The sequence below is a fragment of the Myotis daubentonii genome, chromosome 8, assembly GCF_963259705.1.
Source record: "Myotis daubentonii chromosome 8, mMyoDau2.1, whole genome shotgun sequence".
Classification (NCBI taxonomy): Eukaryota; Metazoa; Chordata; class Mammalia; order Chiroptera; family Vespertilionidae; genus Myotis; species Myotis daubentonii.
The window spans coordinates 16,548,505-16,569,565 of NC_081847.1; the positions used below are offsets into that span (position 1 = coordinate 16,548,505).

At 41.3% G+C, this 21,061-nt stretch overlaps 1 pseudogene; it reads right to left on the bottom strand.

Annotated features, from left to right (window-relative positions):
* Positions 1–4,176: 4,176 nt before the first annotated feature.
* On the bottom strand, positions 4,177–4,771 carry LOC132240245 (translationally-controlled tumor protein-like; annotated as a pseudogene).
* Positions 4,772–21,061: the final 16,290 nt, after the last annotated feature.

A 21,061-nucleotide genomic window follows, 5' to 3' on the forward strand; every position in this document is an offset into this window, starting at 1 on the left:
TGAATATAGTTTATAGAAACGACACATTCGAAATATGTGCATCAGAGGAGTCATTATATGTAGTCAGCAGAATCCACTGAACTGGACATTGTCTGATACTTAAAGCTACTACAAACTACATTTAATATAAAAACTTCAGCACTTTCAATTCAATTAATAGTGGCTACCCCAACCTGCTCTTGTAAAGTGCATCCCCATGTGATGTTTGAACCAAAGGATTACCGGAAATTCAGGTAGAAATATGACCCCATCACATAAGATTGGTTGTTTACTTCTGCTGTCATAGCTTGCTAACTAAATAAAAAATCAAAGTAGATGTAGCATTTCCTAGCTAATATGGTAATGATTAATAATAGTTTGCTAAGATGTTATGCATTGAACAAAAGTTTGAGTAGGAGACAACGCATCAGGGGCAGAGAATTGGAATCTGGTTGCGCAAGGAGATAAACTTGGAAGACTTAGGATATGTGCAACTTACCACTGGAGTAACTTCTCACAGCCACAGGGAAGCTTCTGGCGAGGGAAGGAAAAAGAACTCTCTTTATTCCACCTGAGGGCATCAGCTACTTGTTCATCTTTTCTCTAACCTTTCCCATACAAGTAACCCAGGTTAGCCAATTGGATAGTTTGAGATTATTCCATAAAGGCGTGGCTATTTCCCTCATCAACCCAAATTCTTCTTTTCTATGACAGGAAGACTGAAAGTGACTATTCCCCTAGAGAGGCCGCCTACTTATTCTTCCATCAGGGGCACCTGCTCATGCCTACAAATCACTGGGACACCCCATCACTCTCAGGAAGCATACATATTAATGGGTGTATGGCCCAGGCACTGAGGCCCACATTGAGCTTATTATAACAAAGGAGATGGCAGCCTGGCCATGGAAAACATCATTAGTGAGGCACGTGGTGTGTGCATTAAGCAGTGTTTTCACCACAGAGATAGATGGCTGGGGAATGCAAACTTGAGAAGTGAGAGTGTCATAGGCACTCAACTGGCTTCAGACCCACAATCCTCAATTGCAAAAATCCCTTTTACTTGGTCTAAGTTTGACGCTTCTTTTCAACCTAGTATTGGTGTAAAAATGGTGGCAACTTTGCTCTACTCCTTGTTTGAAATCCATCTAACTCAGCAAAGGGGACAATAGATAGAGGGAACACAACCCATCATCAATGAAGTAGGAACCTGCAATAGCATCACACCACAAACTAGGAAAGAGTACTAGCAAATGCCAAGAAAGCTAGACTGAGGTGAGGGAGTAAGCCCACAGCTGACACATGCTGCCAAAGTCTGATAAGACTATGTATTTCACCCAGCTGGCATAGCTCAGTGGTTGAGCGTTGACCTTTGAACGAGGAGGTTATGGTTCAATTCCCAGTTCGATTTTATTAATATGTCAATAAAAATTTATTAAAAAGGAATATGTATTTCCTCAAAAGTATTTGTCAACACCAAGAGGAACATATCAAAGATTCTCAGAGAGTCCAGTTTTGTAGACAGCACAGGAAAAAGGTAGGAAAGAAATAACATTTTTTTAAAAAAAAAATATTTTTTATTGATTTCAGAGAGGAAGGGAGAGGGAGAGAGAGATAGAAACACCAATGATGAGAATCATTGATTGGCTGCCTCCTACATTGCCCCACACTGGGGATCAAGCCCACAACCCGGGCATGTGCCCTGACTGGGAATCGAACCATGACATCCTGGTTCATAGGTCAACTCTTAACCACTAAGCCACACCGACTGGGCAGAAAGAAATATCTTGATGAACAGAGAAAGTATCCATTGCTTATAGTGAGGTCAGGAATGGAAGGGTAATTTAAAAAAATTGGTATGCTGGTAGTCTGCTTCTGTTTTTGCCTGAGAGCGATGACGGATACAGAGCCAGCAGCTCCTCATATCCAGAAAGTATGTACCCTAAAGAGCTTGCTGTGAACAGCACTGGTTGAGGAACACAAAACCTGAGAAAGCCTGTGCCCTTAGGGTAAGGAAATCAAAGCTACAGGGAAAGAGGACTGGGAAATACAGAAATGGCGGGCTTGAGGTCATCCAACAAAATGAAATAGAAAAGCAAACTATAAATTTGCAAAGAAATTGGTGGATATGGGAAACAAAGCAGACCCATATATTCATAATTAGTTTCTGAAGAAGAAAACAAGTGTTGGAAAATAAGTAAACAAGATATTTAATATAATCTTTTCCTCTAATGGGCTATCAGAGTTGTGCATATAAAGATGTCCAGAATGGGGTTCAACAAAAGTTGACAATTGTGATTTCTAGGCAGAAAGATATTGTTTTTTTGTACTTTTGTGAATCATTTGAAAATGAGCATGTGCTTTAAAAGTCTAAATAAAAACATTATTCTAAAATCAATAAGCAAATGCATAGTGTTGGGGCCAGTTGACCCATGACTCCTTTCATCCCTGGCCTGCTTTTCCTCCTCTGCTCCACAGATGGTCACTCTAAATGGAAGGTCATCTACATGTCTACAGATTGTCTGGTCTAAACTAGAGACTAGGAAATGAGACCAATATCTGGTGGTGTTGTATACTCTCTTGCCTGCAATATGTCCTTTCAGGCCAACCTCTCCATGTCAAGGATGGGGCCAGAATTCAGAGATTAGAAACCACAATCCATTGTTAACTCTGAGATCAGAAAACAAATACTGCCTACTTCATGCCAGCCAGCGAGGAGGGCTTGCAGAAGACATTTTCATATTTCCTTTTTAAAAATCACTGGCATAGCTCTACTAGGAAAACACTAAGTGTTCTGGCTGTGGAAATTTGGTTTATGGAACAAATGGCCTACTTGTTTGTTGAGTGCCTACTATGTGACAGGTACATCATTTCATTTAATCTTCATCAGAACCCTATGAAGTGCATATACCCCTTACCGGTGAGGAAACTGAAGTTCACAGAGGGTAAGTCATCTAAAGTTACATAGCTACTAAGTGGCGGAGTTAAAACCAAAACCACGTCTGTTTGGGAAACTAGAATCTCTTCTCAATAAAGGCTTGCAGACAAAAAGACTCTCTCCCCAGAAATTAAAGTTTGCAGGGCAAATCCTTTGGATTTTATGAGTCAAACCAATTTAAGAGCTACAGAAAGTGGGAAGAACAGAGACTTTGGTTGGTATTTTCAGAATTTCCTATAAATATCAATTGAGAAGTCTTGTGACACAGGAGCCAGTGACTAAGGGATTTGTCGTGGCTTAAACCAATTTGCTGGGAGCCAGAGGACATGAGACAGGAAAACTTGGTGGACTGGCCTTGCATACCCATCTGTCTTTCTGCGGATGTCCAGATTCCTATGTCAAATGGGATACTTAGGCAGTATTTGTAATAATAAAAGCTGAAAATAAGCCTTAGTGTGCATTGGAGAGGGAATGGTTAAATAAACTGCAGCCATACCTATGCAGACATGGAAAAGAATAATATCAAGTCTTATGTGCTGATGTAGAATGATCTCCAGGACATATAGGTAGGTAAAAAACAAACAAACAAGCAAACCCCAAAACAAGATTCAGATCAGTATATTTCTATGCTCTCATTTATATTAAAAATGTATATTAGATTGAATGATATTACAATCCTGCTTTTGTAGGTAAAAAAATGTTTCAACAGTGGCAATTTCACTAAAAGGGGATGCATCCTGGGCAGGTGACTGGGGACTAGAAGTCTGGGGTAAGGAGGACAGGGAATTTACTACCAAGAGCAAGTATCACTTTGTAAAATAAAAATAATAAAAAGAAAAACAAAATATACTTGACACCTTCAAACTGAGATTATAGCTTCCCCAATTTATGACCGTTTCTTGATCCAAATATTTAAAATTTGAGTCAGATTTTCATTAAATTCTAGTGTGGCAAATGGGGTATATCTACTTTTCTATTTTGAGAACATTAAACAAAAAAGGATCATTTAATCACTGTACTGGTGAGAACATGGCATGGACTGGAGATGGGAGCAGCTGTTCAAAAATGGAAGGGGGGAAGACAACACTGCACAGTTTTCTCTCTCTTTTCTGTATTCCTCTCCTGTGGCACACACTTCTGTTGTTGTTCTTTTTTAATTTAAATTCATTTTATTTTTAGATGACCTACATGACATGTTCTTCTTAAAAACAATGCGCCTGCTCCAAATAAATCAGGGTCAAAATAAATGAAGCGCTCAAGATACCATCAGCCCCATTTATGCTAGTCCAGGTGTGTGGACGAAAAGCAGCAGCCAGATATGATGACAGGTGATAGATACAAATCACCAAATTTGTTAACATTGTTCCATTTCTAAACCACCCTTAAAGAAAATCATATATGGGGTCACCCCATTCTCACGGTCCAGCAGAGCAACCAGGCCATCTGGATTCATGTTTTCACCAATAAAGAACTGGTAGTTTTTGAAATTAGCAGGATGTGCTTCCTTTGTTCTATAGCCCCAGTCATAAAAGGCTCTACAAGTCTTTGTTCTTCAAGTTTCCCTTCAATTGATTCCATGTAATCTCTGATGTAGTTCTTGTAGACTTCTTGATGAAGCCTATATCCTGCAAAAGGCGGTTCACAACCATATCAACAGTGATTATTATGACTTCAGTACCTTCCCTTTGGGCTTTCAGCAGAGGCATTTCCACCAATAAGCAAGTCAACAATGTTACCCTCTGTCCTACTGACCATCTTCCCCTTCACCAGCAGGTACAGGCCGTCTGCGATCTCCTGGATCTTGTAGATGTCAGAGAATATCTCATCATGGCTGATGAGGTCACAGTAGGTGATCATCATGGCAGTTGAAAAAGATGACAGAAGTGGTGGTAGCAGGGACCCAGAACTTCAAGCAAGCGCCATAACAAATGGCACTGGGGAGGTGGGGGAAGTAGGGAGAGGAACCTCTGATTTTTTTAAAGAGAAGATATGATGCAAGATGACAGCAGATGTGGTAAGACTAACCACAATGGTCAAACAGACCTCCACCTCATTGGGTCAGCGAAAAAATATGGTTTAGATTCAGTGATTTTGTTAGATTATAAAGATGGCCAACTGTTGGGGTCAAAATGCCCCCAGATGTGGCTTAATTTGTCAGTTATATAAATTCAGCTTTGAGAATATTTGGGAATCAAAGAGGGGCTGTGATACTTTAACATAAACTAAAGTGATCTCAGAAGAATAGTTACCTCCATAGAGAATTCTAGCCCTAGAAGGGATAATATCTATGGTGGATTAATTACAGGAATGGCCCTCATTTGTGCATGTCTCCTTATTGTGCCTTTGGGGTTTTGTCACACTGACTATAGGCTTGGTCATGTAACTTGCTTTGGGCAATGGGACAGTAGCAAATGTAATGTAAGCAGAGACATGAAAAGCATTTCAGTACTGGCCCTCCTCTCATTGCTCTTGAGATCCTGCTGAGCTGCCATGTTGAATAAGCCTGGTAAAGGTTGAGAGACTACACACACTGAGATGAGCCATCCCAGCTGAGTCATCTTACATCAGCCAGACCCCAGCAGACCTGGCAACTGAAAGCAGACACATGAGTGTGCCCAGCCAACATCAACTGCGTCTAGTCCAAATAGGCAGAATCACCCAGCTGAGCCCACCAAAAACTGCCATTTCTTAGGATAGTGACTAAACAAAAGATGGTTGTTTGAGCTATTATATTTTGGGCTAGTTTATAATGTAGCAGTATCTATCTGCTACAACATCCTCGCTTTTTAATATTTGATATAAAAATAATATACTTCTTTCTAACTAATCCAATCAACGCTTGAATATCTGAATAAATGGAGAATAAGGACATGATGGAAAATAAAAATGCGCTAACAATCCCAAATTCTAAAATCTGTTGAAAAACTTTTGGAGATGGGTGGTGATGATGGTGGGACAACAACCTGAATATACTTAATGCCACTGAAATGTATACTTCACAATAGTTGCAGCGGTAAAGTTTATGTTATATGTATTTGACCACAATAAAGAAAACAAAAACAATTATATTATCTGTTACTAACTTCAACTTGATTCTTCATTCTGGCCTGAATCAAGTAAAATAATAATAATAATAATAATAATAATAATAATAATAATAATAATAACACAGGACTTCTGTGGGTCTGATTTTACCCATTGTTCCTCCTTTGCCATGGGTGCTAATGAGCAGTGAAAGGGAAAAGGCAGCAGCTGTGGGGGAGGGGGCGAAACAAGAGATCTGGATAATCAGTTTCTGGTTAATGAGTGAACTAGCGCCAGGGGTCTACCATAGGTGAACACTTCTCTCTCCTGCAGTCTTTTGATCAGCCTGAATCATAATCAGCTAAGACATGCTGTGGCTCCTCAGTTATGCACAGTCAATGCTTACTTCCGCTGTATATTCCAAAGTAATATGTGACCAACTCTAAAGAGTAAATGTTGTTTTTGAAAAATAGTGTGTACTCTGCCCACTTCTAAAAATGAATTTCATGTGGTAGGAAGTCTACTATGGTAGAGACAGGAAGGGATGTTTGTATCAGGAGCTGGTAGTTAGATGCTTCTAGTACCCACTATATTCCCATGGCCTACCATGGAGGTATCCTGTGGAAGAGTCTGAAAGTGCCAATGGCTTTCTGTGTCTTTTTAGGTGGCAGCCTACAGGTGCTAGGGAGTAAGTGCCTCCAGGAGTGACTTCTAACCTGTGAGGGACAGGAGTTGGTGGACAGAGACTCAATTTCCTTGATCCTTAGTGGGACAGCTAGACATGGTTCGACACAGTCACTTAGAGGACCTCAGTTGCCCTTAGTGATACCCACCTGTTTATTGTCACACTTCCGGTTAGTTCTTCCTTCCTTGTTTCACTTCCCAGTCTCTTAACAGTGTTTCCTGGGATCACAAATAAGCCACTTGCATCCAATAATTCATTTCAGTGTCTGCTTTTGGAAGGAGGGAATCCCAATACAACAGAGCTACCATAACTGGTATTCAGTAGACTCTTAGCTTCTTAGCAGGTAGGCTAAGGAAAACACAAACCATACTCATGAACAGAGTCAAGTCCGAACCATTAGTTATTAAGATAGCCTCCTTTTCCAATTAATCATCTTGGCCTTATAGGAACTGCTCACTCCTCCTCCAAGTCACAGCCTAGGAAATCCTAGTCTTCTAACTGGAATGCTTCCCCCCCACTCCCACCCCTTCTGGGTCAGGGCCCATTGTGGGCTCTAGAGCAGTTTGATAAGGGTTATTAAGGATGGAAGGGTTAAGAAGGGTCCTGAGAGAAGACCAGCTTTCTCAAGAATGGTTCGAGAAGTCTTGAGAAGGGTCCCTCCTAGTTCATCCCACAGAGTGATAAGCAGAGATACTGTATTTCCTTAGAGTTGTCTGTGGAACCCAAATGTACAAGTTAGGGTATTTTGGGCAGTTAACAACATATCCCAAAGTTATTTGAAACTCCACCCATCAAGATGTGAAATCTCTGTTTCCTCCCCTTGAATTAAGGGCTCACCTTTGTGACTAAGCACGTGATGAATAGAATGTGATAAAGGTAAGACTGTGTGACTTTTGAGGCCTTGCCTTTTCCCTTGGTTTGTCTTGGAACATTCTCTCTGGGGCCTGAGGCTATCACTTAAGAGGGTCTGAGGTCTGACCTCACTACCCTGAGGCAATGAGAGAGAGAGAGAGAGAGAGAGAGAGAGAGAGAGAGAGAGAGAGAGAGAGAGAGAGAGAGAGAGAGAGAGAGAGAGAGAGAGAGAGAGAGAGAGAATACTTGGGGAACCCCAGCTCTTCAAACCCCAGCTGTTGAGTCTTCTTAGCCCAGGTACTAGACATAGAAGTAAAAACACTTTCAAAATGACCCTAGCCCCAGCCACCATCTGGCTACAACATATGAAAAACTCTGCCCTCCTCCACCTCCCACTTGAACTACCCAGCTGAGCCATACATATCAGCTACCAGATTTGTGAGCCAAATCAATGCTTGTTTTTCTCTTCAGTCACAATTTTAGGATGGTTGGCTCTACAGTAGTGATTTTTAAACCGTGAGCCACAGCATTTTTCAAAGCATGCAATACCTGGTGACTATTTAGTCAGGGGCACTGACCTCCTTTTCCTTAGATTGTCAGATAAAAAAATTACAGCAGTCCACACAACAATAGCATCAAAATTATACCTATTTTTGGTCAGATCGGCAAAAAAATATATATTTTTGGTGATTAGCAGAATTTTAGTAATTGGTTTATGTGTGCCATGAAATGAAACTGGTTGAAAATCACTGCTATACAGCAATAAGTTCATTTGGTGGCAGGTAGCAGAATAGCCAACTGAAATGCGGGGCTTTGTGTTCTCACTGACGTGAGGTCTGGAGGCAGGTTGTTCCGGGGTTTGTTAGTTCAGTGGCTCATTGAGGTCGGGGACCTGAATCAGAACATTTTGGCTTTCTCCTCATGACAGCAAGACAGCTGCTGCAAATCCAAATAGTGTTTTCTCACACAGGATCTAAAGGTGGGAAGGAAGGGGCACTTTGCTCTCTGTGTCTTTCTTCTTACGAAAAACCTTTCCAAACTCCCTTCTGCGGACTGCCTTGGATCCCATTGGCTGTGACCTTGTTACAAGGAAGGACGGGAGAGTGACTATCTCATCAGTTTAGTCTCCAAAGTTGGGGGTGGGCTCTGCCTCCATGGAAAGAGGGTTGGGGATGGTCATTGATTAGACAACCAAAAGAGTTCTCTAAAAGGGGTTTCTAGATAAACTGAAGTTCCCTTGCTGGGGGGAAACCTTTATTTTATTTCAATCGTAATGAACATCTTTCTAAAACGTTCCAGGCTTACATTTCCTTCTGGTTCCTTTCACCACCTGGAGCCTGCTCTGTTCTCATTTGAGGCACTGTTTCCAAACTGGAAGCCGGTGCATTCCACAGTACGGGAACTATCCCGGTTGCCCCCTCAACCCCAGGCTGCTTTGTTGACATGTCACGCAGAGTGACTCTGGCATTTTCACCCTCACCTGGTTCTCAACGCTCTTCTCAGTTCCACGTCTTGATCTGTTTGGGTCCCAACATTTGGTACCACCCATAAGGCAAAAACATGCTTTGAGGACATGCATCAGGCATTAGTTGTCTATTGCTATGTAACAAATTACCCCCAAACATAGTGTTTCTGAAACAGCAAACATTTATTACCTCACTATTTCCAAAGGCAAGGAATTTGGGAGAGGCTTGCCTGGGAGGTTCTAGCTCAGGGTCTCCCTATAAGATTGCAGTCAAAATGTGCCTTTGGAGGTGGCTGTGGTGGGTGAAGGAAAAGACTGCAGAGCTGAGCATGGGCTCATCCTGAAAGTGTCATGCATCACTTCTGTGCACATGCTATTGGTTAGAACAAGTTACATTGCAAGGGAGGCCAGGAAGTGAAAGGGATTATATAGGTAACAGTAAAGTAATTAACTGCTCTGCCACAAAAACAAAACTCATGAGTTCAGAGAGACTTTCCAAGATCACATTGCCAGCAGGTGATAGAGAAAGCTCCATGTTCTTAAAAATAATTTAAAATTAGGTGGGTTTATTGCTATCATGGTTATTGGTATTATTTTAACATTTTTATAGTTTCATGTTTAAGAAATCTAAGATCTTGCTAAAAGTCTTGTGTAATAAGATTAACACGTGTATGCAGTTGACTTTTATTGTAACTATAAACCAGTGACCACTAACTTAAATGAAGCTTATGTGTGGACAGACAAGAAGAACAAAACAGACTGTCAGAGGAAATAAAATGAAGATAGAGAGTGAATTTGAAGACTATTTAGTCGGCCAGGGGCAGCTCCATTTTGTTTTGGAAACAGGCCAAGCAATTTACATTACAGAGCCCTGTCCAATTGCACATGATTTTGTCTGTTGAATTATGGTGTGTTTCCGCACACCTTTTTTCTCTTCATGGTAACAGGGAGCTTGGGAGCTGCCCTTCGGGAAGGATCAGAGGCTGTGGGTTATTATGTGTTCTGTGTGCTGCTATCCCTCTGGGACATGATTACCAAAGATAAAAATGCTTGCCTTGAGCTTTATTGTTCAAATAGGGAGTCTACACAAGTAGTAGTTCCTAACGGGAGCACTGTTCATTCACACGGCTTGTATTTGGCAAGTACATCGGAAAAGCGATGATTTGAAGCAAGGCAGGAAGCGTTCGTAGGAGACTAGTTGGGAAGCAGCCCTGAGCTCCCGATTCTTCACTCCTCTGGACTGTAGCACCCGCCCTGCCTCCTGAGGAACGGAGCAAACAGGCTTGCTATGGCTTCAGCGCCTTCTCTGTTCTCTCGCCCAAAGGCGAGGGATCCACGTTGACAAGAGGCCACAAGTGCAGGAGATCCAGATGATTCAGCCCCTCTCCAGTTTTCAGTGACCACCTTTGAGAGAGGAGTGTGCTTGCTTCTCAATCATAAACCGCCTTCTCAGATCCCGTATAAGCAGAGCAGGCAGTTGGTGAGGGAGTCTGAAATCAGTCCAGCTTCAAAGTGGCATTTCTATCCTTAATTCCCCTCATGCTCTTACCAGTTGAAGTGGGTGTCCTCTTTCTCACTGGGTGTTTGGGGTGGGGTTCTTATAATATCTTGAGAAAATGGATTTTCTGAGATTTGCATGGGAGGATGAGTGATTTTTATTTGTGTGGAATTAAATCTCTGGGTTTTCAAAGTCCCATTTCCCTTAATCTAGTCATGGAAGACGTGCAGCTGGGAATCCAGTAGAACTAGACCTAGACGCAAAGCCAGTATCCAGAGCTTCCATCCCATGTTGGGAATGGGTACCATACAGCATCAGGCTAGTTGCAGTTCATTAGTCCATCATGTGTGTGGCCCACATGGCCGTGAGCCATGAGGGCGAATGCAGAAGTGTGAGAACCCCGCAGGCCAGGAGTCAAGTGCAACACGCCAAGAGGCAAGAGCTCAAACAGTGGTTCTCAACCTTCCTAATGCCGCGACCCTTTAATACAGTTCCTCGTGTTGTGGTGACCCCCAACCATAAAATTATTTTCGTTGCTACTTCATAACTGTAATTTTGCTACTGTTATGAATCATAATGTAAATATCTGATATGCAGGATGTATTTTCAGGGGTTGCGACCCACAGGTTGAGAACCGCTGGAAAATATCTCAGATCTTCCCATGCTTGCAGTGGCCATGCCTGCTCTGGCCAATGACCTGTTCCCCAGTGTGACTGACAGAAAAATACCTTCCCTATTTCACCCAGACTTTACTGGGCATGTATCTATCCTCCCCCGTCTAGTGATCTGTGGAGAAGAGCCGGGCGGATCCCTGAGGAGTGTTAAACTGTAGCTTCCTGGCAAAGCTGCACAAATGGCATGCCTATATTTGGCCTTCCCCTTGTTCCTTTCTTGTTATTTATAGACAGGTTAATTACAATGATATCGATGCTATAAAGCAGAGAGATAACACAGGTACCTCATATATTACATTAAAAAGTTGTTAAATGTAATATAAAACCCTTTATTAAAATACTAGAGGCCTGATGCACGAAATTTGTGCAAGAGCAGGCCTTCCTTCCCCCGGCTGCCAGCACCGACTTCCCTCCGGCACCTGGGACCTGGGCTTCCCTTGCAGGTCATCTGGAAGGTTGTCTGGAAGGATGTCCGGTCTAATTAGCATATTATACTTTTATTATTACAGATAATGTACATACAGAAAAGTACACAATCAGCGAGTCTTTGCAGACCAAGTGCACCAGTGTAACCAGAACCTAGATCAAGGATCAGACATTACCTGCCTCAAGATGCTCCCCATTTGTCTTCTTGTCATTACCCCCAGCCAGGGTAACCACAATTCCAACATCTCTCTCTATATGTAGAGCAGTTTTACCTGCCCCTGAATGTTTATAAATGAATACTTTATACATGTACTCTTTCCAGTTTTGCTTTTTTCATTTAGCATCTTGTTTCTGAGATTCATCTATGTAGTTGTAGTTCAGTCACTTGGATGGCTCTATAGTATTCCACGGCACACCTATTCCCCATTGGTTTATCCATTGTACTGTTGATGGGCATGTTGATGAATTAAAGTTTGGCACTCTCATGAAGGAGGCTACTACGAGATGCGTCTCTGTTGGATATCTAACTAGGTGTAAAATTGCCAAGTCTGTATATAGTTGGCTTTAGTAGAAACTGCTGGTTTTCTAAAGTGGTTTTAGAAATCGACACTAGCAGTGGGGTCAGGGTTCTTGCTGCTCCAGGTCTCAACACCTGGCATTTTCTGAGTTATATTTTTCTGGCTATGAAGTAATATTATTCTCAAAAAACAAGGATATAGCGGGCCTGGGGTAAGAGTAATTTGATTTGGTTAATGTCCTGGAGAAGTATTCCGCAATGTGTACATGGCTGCCCTGCGCCTAGCCCAGCAAAAGATGTGTGACAGTGTGACAGTAATTATTTGTCAGCTCCAGCCACCCCTGCCTCCTTGAACGGCACAGCTGGTCCTGGGAAATCTTTCTAGAAGCAAATTTGTGCAGACAACGACAAGAATAGCCAATGGCAATGCTTCTGCAAGTGTGATCCCACCTCTTCCCCTCCCCAACCTTCCCCCTGAGAGGCTGACAATGAAGCTGACTCAGACGCCCATTTCCCAATAACTCAGCATCTCCACTACCTTCCCGACAGCCACAGACTGCTCCCCTGGTGTGCACAGCACCCTGGCTCCCTTGCCAAGACAGAGCACGGCAAAGCTTCCACATAATCATTTCCAAACATTAAAATGGCCCCATTGTCATTACAGCAGGGAGATTGAATTCGCCTCATCAAAGCGGAGTGTGACAGGTGACTCAATAGGACAGTGCCAAGCGCAGAGGCAAGAAGATTAGCAGGGCACTGATATCATTATTTCCACCTATCACAGATTCGGCAGGGAGGCAATTGTAATTTCTGGGCTTATTAGTCTACATTCGGAGGGAAAAACCGAGTGATAAAACTCACGGTGACAGCTAGGCATTTGTGCAGCAAGTGCTGTCACGGTGACACTTAGAAAATGCCAATGTGGCGACGTCCTCATAATCCTCGCTAATAGAGGTTAAAGCCGGGCACAAAGGCACCCTTATCAGTCATCAGTCCACTAATAACATTTGCATTTTTAAGTTTAGCAGAGTAAGTAAAGGAGTAAGTAGTTCTTTGCAGTTGGGACAATTAATTTCATGCTGGAATTAGAAAGCAAAGCCCAAAATTTCCTGCGGCTCCTATCTCTTCGATCGCTTGCGAGAATCCTCCAAGGAGAGAGATGAGTGAATGGTGTTAAGAACAATGTTACCGGCAGTGTCTATTGCCTGTGAAACTGTCGATAGGAGAACATCACTAAACTCCTGAAATTAGATTTCTGCCCCCCTCCAGTCAACAGACAGTGCAGCTCAAGGACTTAAAACCAACAAATGCAGCGGAAAATATCTTCACATGCTTAACATACTCCCGTCTTAACACTCTCGATTTTGCCATCCGGAGGTATATTAAATCGCATAAGAAGGCTCCAAAGAGCTGGGGAGGGTAAGACAGTGTAACTGTTGGTGACGGAGATGGAGTGCCGCCTATTCTGAGGCCACTTCCCAGAAAAGCCTTCCTAGCCCAGCTAATTTACATAAACCTCCTGTAATTAATATGTTTCCATATCAGCATTTTTCAGGGCACCGGCAACGAAAAAGAAAATTAAGAGATTCTTCTTGGAGATAATACCAGAACTACAGTTTCATGGCTAATATATATTCATGACTCGACTGTTGAAAAAACATCATCTAGCTGGGGGAAAATATTAGAATTCTAATCTTACTTTGTTGGGAAAATATTATAGGTGGCAAGCCGTTACTTTTTCACATTTAAATAAATAAGAGACCAATTAAGAAGACTATGTAATTCAATTCTTGAGTGAGTGCCACTGAATTCAATTTGTTTCAGGTCAATGAATATAATGCAAAGTTATTAACAAAAAGGTCAGGGGCTGTGTAGAAAGCGTGCACACACGATACAACAGAGGTAATCAGCACACATTTCCCGTGTGCTGTTGTGCTGGCATATGGTGGAGAAAATCTTAACGGGATTAGATGTTAATAAATTGTCAAGTCTGCTTTTCCTCCCCTACCCTCTTTATTAAAAAGTCTTCAATGGACTGATCTCTCTCCATCTCTCCCCACTCCCCTTCCTTCGTCAGGCACTGAAGATTAAACATATAGAGGTTGGTTTAGAAAACCATGTATCAGTGAGCTTGGCTGAAGCGCGAAATTTGAAAATCCTCATTGCAGGGAGAGGTATGTGAGTTAAGGGAACATGAGCCACCGTTTTGAGTTAAGGAATCCAATCTCCCTAATTCACCAACCAATATTGGTTTATAAACTAAATTCCATAGTTACTTTAGGGTTCAGTCTTTGTGTTGTGTGGTTCTATGACTTTTGACAAACGTATAATGCCGTGTACCCATGATTATACTACCACACAGAACATTTTTGCTGCCCTAACAATCTCTTTTGCTCCACCTATTCACTCCTCTCCTCATCCGAACCACTGATTTTTAAATTTTCTCTATAGTTTTGCCTTTTCCAGAATGTCATATGGTTGCAATCATACAGTATATAGGCCTTTCAGATTGGCTTCTTTTACTTATCAATGTGCATTTTAGTTTTCTCCTTGTCTTTTGTGGATTATTAGCTCACTAAAAAATTTCTGAATACTATTTTGTTGCCTGTATATAGCACAGCTTTCTTATCCATTCACTCCTGAAGGACATCTTGATTGCTTCCAAGTTTGGGCAATTATAAATACACCTGCTAGAAACATATATGTACAGGTTTTTGTGTGCACATAGTTTTCAACTCATTTGGGTAAAACCAAGGAGCATAATTGCTGGGTCATATGTTTAGTTTTGTCAGAAACCTTCCACGGCCTTCTAAAATGGCTGTATCATTTTGTATTCCCACCAATAATGAATGAGCATTCCTGTGGCTCCACATCCTCATTAGCATTTGGTGCTTTCAGTGTTTTGGATTTTGTCATTCTAATAGGTGTGTAGTGGTATCTAGTTTTAATTTGCAACTCTCTAATAACATATGATGCTGAACAGCTTTTCAAATGCTTATTTGCCATCTGTACATTTTCTTTGATAAGGTTTTTTTGTTCAGATCTCTTGCCCACTCTTTAAGTGGGTTATTTGATGTTTTTTTTTTTTTTATTGTTGTTAAGTTTTAAGAGTTCTTTGTATGTTTTAGATACAAGTACTTGATCAGATTACTGTTTTGAAAATACTTTCTTCCCATCTGTGGCTTGTCTTTTCATTCTCTTAATAGTATCCCTCACAGAGAAGAAGTTCTTAATTTTAATGAAGTCCCACTTATTTTTTAAGATATATTTTTATTGATTACAGAGAGGGAGAGAGAGGGAGAGAGAGATAGAAACATCAATGAGGAGAGAGAATCATGGATCGGCTGCCTCCTGCATGCCCCTTACTGGGGGTTGAGCCCGCAACCCAGGCATGTTCCCTGACCAGGAATTGAACCAGTGACCTCTTGGTTCTTGGGTCGACACTCAATCACTGAGCCACACCTGGTTGGGCTAAAGTCCCACTTATTAATATTTTTTTCATGTATCATAATTTTGTTGTTGTATGTATCTAAAAAGTCATAGCCAGCCCTAGCTGGTTTGGCTCAGTGGATAGAGCGTCAGCCTGCCGACTGAAGGTCCCGGGCTTGATTCTGGTCAGGGCACATGCCCCAGTTGTGGGCTCAATCCCCAGTAGGGAGCGTACAGGAGGCATCCTATCAATGATTCTCTCTCATCATTGATGTTTTTATCTCTCTCTTCCCTCCTCTCTGAAATCAATAAAAATATATTTTAAAAATAATAATAAGTAAATAAATAAAATGTCATAGCCAAACCCAAAGTCACCTAGATTTTCTCCCATGTGATCTTCTAGAAGTTCTATAGTTGTTTTTTTAAAAAATATATTTTATTGATTTTTTACAGAGGGGAAGGGAGAGAGATAGTTAGAAACATCGATGAGAGAGAAACATCGATCAGCTGCCTCCTGCACACCTCCTACTGTGGATGTGCCCGCAACCAAGGTACATGCCCTTGACCAGAATCGAACCTGGGACCTTACAGTCCACAGGCCGATGCTCTATCCACTGAGCCAAACTGGTCAGGGCAGTTCTATAGTTTTTTATTTTACATTTAGGTCTGTGATCCATTCTGAGTTAATTTTTTCTAAAGATGAATGAATGAATGAATGAATGAATGAATGAGTGGGTTTCATATTTACTACAGATTTGTTGGCTTCATATTAAACAGCAAATAAACAGGATCATTCTGCAGTAACAACTTGGAACTTTAAATAGTCTGGATCCCCATGGTTCCCATCATGGAGACACTGATTTCTGACTCAGAACAAAGCACCCCCATCTGACAGGACACATTCAGGTGGGTGTGACAGTGTGCCCGAGGGAGCTGTTTGTAAGCTTAGATGTGTAACGGCTCATGGAGTGAAAAGCCTTGGGACAGGGACTTGGCAGCCTTAGTGACTGGGGATGCTTCTGATTCCATTATGTCAGGCTCAGCCCTGGGCCAGAGCAGATTTCCACCTCTGTTCTGAAACACACAATCATTGGCTTCCTTGAACTGAGAATCAGCTTTACTTAAAATAAAATGAAATTTATGGACACAGGATTATAGCTGCCCCAAGCTGCCAAAAATAGTGTTTGTAGAACTCAAATCTTTTGGACACTCTTCCAAATCCAAGTAGTAGGCTTTGCTTCTGATATTAGTGTTGGGCCTATTACCCCATGCTCTCAGTATGGTGAAAAGATTCTCAAGCAATTTCTTGCTATATGGTAGGCATCTTCAGAAGTAAATGCCAAGAAACCATAAAACAAATGCAAAATTATTATGGTCTCCCGTGAGACTGCTTGCAGATGGGTAAACTGAGGTTAATTACAAACAAAACAAAACATCTCAGTGACTTAGCCAAGAAATAATGATGAGATCTGAAGACACAGAATGTATGAAGTAGCCTTTTTTGTGCCCTATACAACATCCCTTAAACTTGCCTCTGATTTTAGTTGTGGTAGGCATCTCCTAAGCCATTTTAGTGTCCCACTTAAAGGGCCCATTCCAAAGTTCCTCCTTCCTTGTGAGGGTTCTTGGAGCCATGTTCAGACACAGATGCTCCCAAGTAGGCTGAAACCAATGCTCCCAGGGGTAAACCTCAAACAATAACTGATAGGAGTTAAAAGATAAAATTCTCAACTTCTAGTCTTTTGAAGGAACAATACAGAAGTGCATGCTACATGATTTCCCAGCAGAACTGAGCCTCAGTTCCCATAGTAGTGACAATATTAACACACATTTACTAGATTTTTCTATAAGACTGTACCCATTTCCTCCTTGGAATCACCTCCCAAATAAACTACCAGCACCCAAGTCCCTAACTCAGGCGATGCTTTTGCAGAATCCAAATTAGGCAGTATATAAATCTGTCTTCTTGTTTTTATTACCATATCATCTCAGACTAAATTCCTGCTACTTGGTAGAATCCCAATGACATACTTTCTTTATTATATGCAGGTACTCATTATTCTTTTACCTCAGTGTTCCAGGTAAAACTATCGCATACTTATAAAGCTCTCAACATTAAACTGGTTAAGACTGTATTCCATGAACACTCATGTGTCACATGAACCATGACCAATAGGACACTGATTGGTACTATTAATAGGAATAGGCACTTATTTAATGAGGTCCTGCTCTGTGTCATGCTCTTCTACTTTACATATTTGCTTAGAATATTTTTTTGCAATGTAGGCTTACCAATCCCTCATTATAGATGATGTTGAGCCTTGTCCAGTGAATGAGTGGTAAAAAAGGCATTCAATCCATATATACATAGATCCAAAGTCCATGTTCTTCCTATGGGTCTAAAATTTTTTAGTTTACTCCACAGTTTTCTACAAACTTTCTCTGTGTCCTATTTGGTTTTCAATCAATTAGATCAGCATTGGTCATTTGCTGTAGTAACTGCACACTAAACAAAAGAAAATACCCAGACTTTTAGAGAGCCATTTGATATACTAGTGTGATCTGAGCTGACAGGATACAAGGAGATACATTTACCAGCATTGTGGCCCCTTATTAGCATGGGATTTATGCAGAGAATGTGACAAATTGAGTTCTGTTCCAAGTCTACCTCACAGTGTTTTCACTGGGTTTCCCAGTACTCATATACATAATCAGGATGGATAGCCTTAGCAGCTGGAAAAATTCTTACACTAATTCCATGTTATGTAGTTTAAGAGGTATCATGGAAGGGAGAATCAAGTGGAAGCCCTTGAAATTGTTCCTTCCCTATCCTGGTCAAGAAAGAATCATAAAACATCCCAGGAGGAATTGCATCACTTTCAAAGACTTTAAAAATGCAAAGATGGTGGTCCCCATCATATCCTTATCTAATTCATCTGTCTGAGGTTTAGCAAAAATCAGGTGGATTATGGCAGAAGACAATGAACTACCATTAACTTAACCAAATGATAGCTCTAAGCATAGGTGCGATACTGAACATGGTGTCTTTCTAGAAGAGGTAAATATAGCCTTTGGTCTTCAGTATGTATCTATTGCACTTGTGATTGGATTTTCAATCACCATCAGAAAGGAGCTTCTACAGCAGTTCACTTATACATGGGAAGGACAACAGTACACACTTCCACATAATATTCATCTTATTATTAATTTACTTTAACTGGAAGTTGATAATTTTTTTTTGAGTGAATGAATGGAAACACTGAACCCACAAAGTATCCACATTTCTAGAATTCATCACTAGCTCTGCTCTTGTTCGCAAGATATACTTGTCAATTTATCAGCTTAGCTTAAGAAAAAGGTAGGATTTCTCTCCAAAGTTCTTTCCTTATGGAGCAATTATGGTACAGGACATTTTTCTTTTCATTTACTATTTTGACATAATTTCAGACTTAGAGAAAAGTTTTAAGAATGATATTAAGAATCTAAACCACAATGAGATATCACTTCAATCCTACTAGGAAGGCTAGAAAATAAAGGAAAATGATAAGTGTTGATGAGAATGTGGAGAAATTGGAACCCTCATACACTGTTGGTGGGACCGTGAAATGGGACAGCCACTTTGGAAAATAGTCTGACAGTCCCACAACAGGTTAAACATAGAGCTAGCATATGGCCCAGCAGTTCAACTCCTAGTGAACACCCAGGAGAAACAAAAACTTGTTCACACCAAAAGCTATGTATGAACGTTCATAACAGCTTTACTCATAATAGCCCAAAACTGGAAATGATCCGAATGCCCATTAACTGATGAATGGCTAAACAAAATGTGATATATCCATACATCAGAATATTTTTGGCAGTAAAAAAAGTAAAGTGCACACACTACAACATCATGCTAAGTGAAAGGAGCCAGTCACCAAGGGGACTACATATTGTATGATTCCATTTGTGTCAAATATCCAGAATAGGCAAGTCTATAGAGACAAAGAGTAAATGTGTCTTTTGTGATACTGACTTTTGAAGAGTACAAATCGGCTATTTTATAAAAAGTTCCTCAGTTGGAATGTGTGTGATGTTTCCTAATGATTATACTGAGAGGATACATTCTGGCTAGGAAGACCCCAGAAGGGCTGTTGTTTCCTTTTCAGTGCATCCTATTAAGAGGTGCATGATGTCAAGTTGTCCCACTACTGGCTGTGTTTTCTGCTCACTTGGTTAAGAAGTTGCCTAGTAGGCTCCTTCACTGTAAATTTACTGTTTTCCTCTTGTAATGAATAAGTATCTTGCGGAGAGCTATTCTGAGGTTGTTTAAATAACCTTAGTGCAGTAGCTTCTTATCCATGGTTTAGCCCTCTGTGGTTTCAGTTACCTATCATCAACTGTGGTCTGAAAATATTAAATGCAAAATTACAGAAATAAACAATTCATAAGTTTAAAATCTCATGCTGCCCTTCTCCATCCCACACAGATGGGAATCATTCTTTTGTTCAGGGTATCTATGCTTATAGAGTACAGTAAAATATTGAGAGAGAGAGAGAGGACACATAAACTTAACTTTTGTTACAGAATATTGTTATAATTGTTCTACTTTATTATTAGTTATTAGAGGCCCGGTGCACAAATTGGTGCAAGGGTGCGGTTGGGCCAGTCTGCCCTGATCTGGCCCAATCAATCGGTGCTGATCAGGCTGGGCCTGCCAGGGAGAGGGGCCTCAGGCAGTTGGCTGGCTGGCCCTACCCCCGGTTGAATGCCTGGTCGAACTCCTGGTTGAGGGGACAATTTGCATATTAACCTTTTATTATATAGAATTGTTAATTTCTTACTGTGCCTAATTTATAAATTAAACTTTATTGTAGGTATGTACATGTAGGAAAAAAACACCATATATAAGATTTGGTACTATCTGCAGTTTTAGGCAAACTCTGGGGGTGTTGGGAAATATTCCCTATGGATAGGGGCAAACTATTGTATAGGCCAGTGGTCGGCAAACTGCGGCCCCTTGAGTGTGGCTCTTCCCCAAAATACCACATGCGGGCGCGCACGTACAGTGTGATTGAAACTTCATGGCCACACTCAAGGGGCCAAAGAGCCGCATGTGACTTGAGAGCCACAGTTTGCTGACCACTGGTCTAGGCCATTTTGGCCTTGGAAGATATGTGACCTCTGAGTCTAATTAGAAGAGAGGAAAGCTAGTCTGTCACAAACTCTTCTACATCTGGTCCTTCTAGGAAGCAGAGCCAGTAGATTCTGCACCAACCTTAACCCTGCAGATGAGTCGAATAAACAGAGCCAGAGGTCACCTCTCCTCAGACAAGGGCGGGGGAGGGGGCTCAAGAAGTGGAAGACTGAGTGAACTTCCTGCTTCCTTTGCTGCCAAGCGCAGGAAAAGCTTGCCCTATCTTCTTCCACCTCCTGGAATGTCAGCTGCTTAGAATAACATCTGGTCTGTACTGAGTGCTCAAACAGTGCTAGCTCCAATGACGTTATCATTATCAGTAAAGGCGATTTGAGAGTATTTTAGACATTAAAGCTTTGTAACCAACAAGAGGCAACAAAGGCAAGAGCAAGGCTGTACAC